The following is a 6,312-nucleotide window of genomic DNA, read 5'->3' as shown; positions in this document are numbered from 1 at the left end:
GATGGACTATTCTAAGCCTAAAATCAATGATATTCAGTCAAGCATAATTAGACCAGCCATCTCGGCTAACACTTTTGAGATCAATTCGAGCACGATTCAGATGATATAGAACTCAGTTCAGTTTGGGGGTTCTCCTAAAGAAGACCCCAACATGCATATTAGGGATTTCATCGAGATCTGCGACACTTTCAAGTTCAATGGGGTGACTGAAGATGCTATCAAGCTGTGACTCTTCCCGTTCTCTCTGAGGGATAAGGCAAAGTGCTGGTTATATTCTCTACCACCAAGGTCTATCACCAAATAGGAGGATCTTGCTCAAAAGTTTCTCACTAAATTATTTCCTATGGCGAAGACTGCTGCAATCAAGAATGCTCTTACTCAGTTTGCACATCAAACTGGAGAATCTCTGTGTGAGGCTTGGGATCGATACAAGGAGATGCTAAGGAAGTGCCCACACCATGGCATGCCTGATTGGATGATTATAAACTGATTCTTCAATGGTTTAGGTACACAATCTAGACCTATGCTCGATGCAGCGTCTGGTGGAGCCTTATAGGCCAAAAGCTATAATGAAGCTTATGAGTTGATTGAGCTAATGGTAGCTAATGAATACCAGAATCCTATGCAAAGAATATTGCAAGGAAAAGTAGCAGGAATTCTGGAAGTGGATACAGCTACTACTGTAGCTGCTCAACTTCAAGTTTTGACGATGAAAGTGGATTCTTTGGCTAATTATGGAGTTAATTAAATCACTAGTGTGTGTGAGCTTTGTACGGGGGCACATGAAACTGAGCAGTGTGTTATTTCTTGCGAATCAGCTCAATTTGTGAGCAACTTTCAGAGATCACAGCAGCAAGCTCCAACCACTTATCATCCAAATAACCGCAATCATCCTAAATCAGCCATACACAGCAAAATAGTATAACCCTCCTGGATTTCAGCAACCGCAATATGCCCCTAGGAAACAACTTCAACTTCAGCAATTATCGCAAGCTAATGAAAAATCTGAATTGGAGGAGTTAGGCTCATGTGCAAGAGTCATGCTGTTTCTATCAAGACCTTGGAGAATCAGATTGGGCAAATTGCTAATGCATTACTGAATCATCAACCTGGCACGCTTCCGAGCGATACTGAAGTGCCAGGCAAGAAGGAAGCTAAGGAGCATATTAAAGCAATTACACTAATGTCTGGTAAGGTTGCAAATCCTGAAAAAGCTAAGACTCCAGATTCTGAAGTTGAGGTTGAAGAAGAAGAAGTGCAGAATGAAGCAGAAGTGGAACCAAAGAAGACTAATATTGAGCACACTCCTCCTGAGGGTAATACAGGGGAGAAACAGATCTATCCTCCACCTCTCTTTCCTAAGTGGCTGCAAAAGAAAAAGCTGGATAAGCAGTTTGCGAAGTTTCTGAAGGTATTCAAGAAACTTCACATCAAAGTGAAGTTTGATGAAAGGTATTCTCTCTAGGAAAGTGAAGCTTGATGACTTGGAGACCGTTGCTCTCACGGAGGAATGCAGTGCGGTGCTGCAAAAAAAATTGCCTCTGAAGCTTAAAGATCCTAGAAGCTTCACTATCCATTGCACCATTGGAAAGGTGTCTTTTGACAAGTATTTATGTGACTTGGGAGCTAGCATCAATTTGATGCCCTTGTCAATCTTCAAGAAGTTGGACTTACCTGATCCAAAGCCTACTTATATGACTTTGTAGTTGGCTGACCGTTCTAGTACATATCCGTGAGGTATTGTGGAGGATGTCTTGGTCAAGGTGGATAAACTCATCTTCCCTGCTGATTTTGTAATTCTTAATTTCGAGGAGGATAAGAAGATTCCCATAATCTTGGGAAGACCATTATTGGCTACTGGCCGAACCTTGATAGATGTACAGAAAGGTGAGCTCACCATGCGAGTGATGGATCAGGTTGTAACTTTTAATGTGTTCAATGCCATGAAATTCCCTACAGAAAATGAGGAGTATTTTAAGGTGGAGATGATCGATTCTGTGGTCAGTTCTGTACTCGATCGATTGCTAAGGTCTGATGCCTTAGAAAAAGCCTTGTTGGGGAATTCCGATGTGAAGATGATGAAGGTGAAGAGCACTTGCAATATTTGAATGCTTCTCCCTAGAAGCAAAAGATGGATATGCCTTTTGAATCTCTTGGATTGGAGGAGCTGAAAAGTTCTCCAAAGCGCCTCAAGCCATCTATTGAGGAAGCTCCTACTCTTGAGCTTAAGACTTTACCTGAATATTTGAGGTATGCGTTTTTAGGCGATCCATCTACTTTGCCTATTATTATTGCATCTGACCTTTCAGGTAGCGACGAGGAGAAGCTTTTGAGAATTCTTAGAGAATTTGTTGGTGAGACTGCGTAGCTGTATAAACAGTTACGTGATAACTCAACACGATAACAACACTAGAATATGACAAGTTAATAATACTACGTCTACACAAGAAATCAGAAAGAATGAAGACAAGGCAAATATAAAAAATCAGAAGATTAGAAGAGGGCCTGAAGTCTGTCTACAGGTCACTGAAAGAAGTTCATTAATATGATCATGCCTCAGTGAAGAACAAAGGTTAAAGACGTTCAGGGTTTCAGAAATGTTGAAGATTCGGTATACAAGTGCTACCGGAAGATTTCAGTGTATTGACATTGATTGAAGATAGACAGTGTTCGAAGCATAGGAATCTGAAGAATTGAAGACAGGGTATAGACAGAGGTTAATGAAGACGTTATCTAAAGTACCAGAAAGGATTCTAGTGAAAGTATAGTTGTTTATTGACATTCAATGTCTGAAGCAATAAAGTTGAGGCAAGCTTAACAATGTAATCGAGGCTCTAATACGAAGACCTGATAAATTGATAAATTTATAAATTTATTTAGTGAACTTCAATATAATTTATTTAACAAACTTAAAATGATTTATTTTATAAACTTTAAATAAGTTCATCTTATAAATCTAAATTAGTTTATTTATATAAGTTATATTTAAAGTTTATTTTATAAATAAATTTAATTACAGTTTAAACTTAAAAAGAAAAAAAGAAAATAAAAGAAAAGGAAAAAGAAAACAAAAGAAAAAGAGAAAAGAAAAACAAAAGAAAACAAAACAGAAAAGAAAATAGAAAAAGAAAAAAAAACAAAAAACAAAATCAAAATAAACAAAAAATGTACAGGTTGTTTTTGATTAACCAAGTTCATATATATGTACTGGTTAATAACCTGTCGCCACAGGATCCTTCCCCCTTCCCCCTCTCGCCACACAAATCAACTAAGCTCCCCATGTACTACTGGTCGCCACAGAACAATATAATTGGTCGCCACAGAAATGCCTCTCCTCACCCACACAATTCTATTGGATATAAAGTTTACACAATTGCAGCAGATTGATTTAGCCATTCATTTTGGATTAATTTTTGTTCATCTTCTCTCCCAATAGAGTAGTGAAAATGGCAGGAAAGATTTATAGAGAAGCTCAAGTTTTTATTTTTCCGTTTAACTTCTCACCGGAGTAACGTTATAATGCCCGATTTAATTCTTGTATATTCTTCGGGGCATTATAATCGTTACCCGGTAATTAAATCCTAGTACAAACAAAAGCTAGATCATTGTATAGGATTTAATTTGTAAATCTTTGTAGAAGCTAGGAACTTTGTTGTTCTTAGATTGCAGCTGTTAATTTATTTATCGGAGTGTAGAAACACCCCTCGAGGATTTATATACGAATATATACTTCCCCGAATAACTTGTGTTCCTCATTTATATTCCCAAACACTATTCAGCTCAAGAACACGGAACCAGTAACCAAACACTAAATCTATATCCGCTAAAGATTCGAAAGAATTTTTAATTTAGTGATTATCGTATTTAACCCCCCTTCTACGATAATTCGGGACCTAGCAATTGGTAACAGAGCAGCTTGATTGATATACAAATCAGGATCCGAAAATTAATTTATTTTATTAATTTGCATAAACATAAATTTATTTATAAATTTAATTTAGCAAACTTATTTTATAAATTTATTTAAATGAATTTATAATTTAAACTTGAATAAATTTATTTTATAAATTTATTTAAAATAAATTTGAATTAAATAAATTTATTATTTAAATTTTGGTAAATAGAAATTATTAATCTAAATATGTTTTTCAGGAGTTAGGCTACCATTTATGTGATTTACAAAACCAATACATGTACAGCAGCAAAGTTTTTGTTGTTGTTGAACAAACTCGCGGGAATAAAACAGACTTGGTAGTTAATTTTCTTGGTATTTGGCAGCCTGAGTTATCTATTAAATAAGCAGCAAAGGGAGTACACAGGGTGACCTTCACGCACAAAACAAAGTAAAGGAGCTAAGCATCACGCCACGCGCGGGAGGGGTTCTGTGTCACGCGCGGGCAATACACACGGTACAAAGTCACCACAGAGTTAACAAGTTGCAACCTCCTCCTTCCTGATCGCCACAGCCGGGGTAATCACTGTTAGATATATTTGATAATGTCATGGCTAATATGTTTTATGTTTAGCTTTCAGATCTTACTTGAACAGGATAAATCAGTACTTAACTGTTGATCAGTACTTATACTGGAAGTCAGGACTTAAGGATATCAGTACTTATATTATCAGGAGATAATCATCAGAAGATAGATATCAGAACTTAAGTGCTGAAGGACGATCAGATAAGGACAGTAGCTGATTAAAGGAAAGAAGATCAAGATAAACATAAGAAGAGATATGCATGAAGAAGGAATTCTGTAAAGAATGGAATACTTGAAAGAAAAGATATCTGATTGATATATTTTAGGAAGCAGAATTATATTCCATATCAATTAGCGATTATCTTGTAATTATGTAGTATATAAACACAGACATAGGGTTTACACTATAAGTGTTATCATTATTCGAGAAGATTATTCATTGTAACCCTAGCAGATCTCGTGATATTGTTCATCACTGAGAGGTAACAGTTCCATACTGTAACAGAGTTTATTGTTTCAATAAAGTTTGTTTTCTGTTACTTAAGTTCTTAAAGTTCGATTTGAGTGTACTATATACTGTATTCACCCCCTCTACAGTGTGTGTGTGACCTAACAAGTGGTATCAGAGCCTATCTGTTAACACACATACAGTTAAAGATCCAAACACAATCATGTCGGACACAGAAACTCTAACTAAGCCTACCAAAACTGAGGAACCACCAAAGACACAAATTCAGAGTCGGTATGAGACCATCAGAGTTCCCATACTGAGACCATCTGAATATCCCATATGGAAGGTAAGGATGACCATGTTCCTGGAAGCAACAGATCCAGAATACCTTGATAGAATCAAGGAAGGCCCTCACAAACCAACCAAGCTCGCTGTTGCAGTTGCAGGTGAAGCAGCAAAGACCGTAGCAAAGGAGAAGAGTGATTATACTGCTGAAGATATAGCATCAATTGCTAAGGATGCCAAGGTACGACACTTACTGCATAGTGCCATTGATAATGTAATGTCAAACAGGGTAATCAACTGCAAGACTGCTAAGGAGATATGGGATGCTCTGGAAACAAGGTGTCAGGGAACGGAGACAATTAAGAAGAACAGGAAGACAATACTCACTCAAGAGTATGAACACTTTGACACAAAGACTAATGAGTCATTGAATGATTTATATGATAGATTTGTCAAACTTTTGAATGAATTGTCATTGATTAGTAAAGAGTATGATCTTGAAGATTAAAACCTTAAGTTCCTGTTAGCTCTTCCTGAATGCTGGGATTTGAAGGAAACGACAATAAGAGATAACTATAATCTTGATGAAACAACTCTTGATGAAATCTATGGTATGCTCAAGACTCATGAGCTTGAGATGGAACAAAGAAGCAAGAGGAAAGGAGGAAAGTCAAGGACAGTTGCTCTTAAGGCTGAAGAAGAATCCCCCAAAGCAGCTTCCTCAAAGAAAGACAAGGGTAAAGCTCTTTTCATAAAGTCTGATACTGAGTCATCAAGTTCTGAGAGTGATGATGACTCAGATTCTGAAAGCTTGCCTGAGACTGATGTTGATGAGGAGATGATGAAGCTGTGTGCTCTTATGGTGAAAGGAATCACAAAGATTGCATACAGGAAGTTCAGGAAGGGAAAGAAGTTTTCCAGGAAAGGCATAAGTTCTGATAAGAAGAATTTCAGAAGATCTGAAGGCAGAGGAGGAAAGTTTGACAGAGGAGATTACACCAATGTTAAATGCTATAACTGTGGTGAGAAAGGCAACATATCTCCTGATTGCAAGAAGGTAAAGGGTGACAAAGGCAAGGCTCTTGTCACAAAGCAGAA

At 37.1% G+C, this 6,312-nt stretch overlaps 1 non-coding gene across 1 annotated transcript; it reads right to left on the bottom strand.

Annotated features, from left to right (window-relative positions):
- Window positions 1-358: 358 nt before the first annotated feature.
- LOC141694547 (small nucleolar RNA R71) lies at window positions 359-465 on the bottom strand. Its single transcript, XR_012563841.1, has one exon. It is a non-coding gene; the product is annotated as a small nucleolar RNA R71 (small nucleolar RNA).
- Window positions 466-6,312: the final 5,847 nt, after the last annotated feature.

Source organism: Apium graveolens, chromosome 10 (assembly GCF_009905375.1).
Source record: "Apium graveolens cultivar Ventura chromosome 10, ASM990537v1, whole genome shotgun sequence".
NCBI lineage: Eukaryota > Viridiplantae > Streptophyta > Magnoliopsida > Apiales > Apiaceae > Apium > Apium graveolens.
The sequence above is the reverse complement of the archived record's forward strand: the minus strand, read 5'-3'. Positions and strand labels throughout refer to the sequence as shown.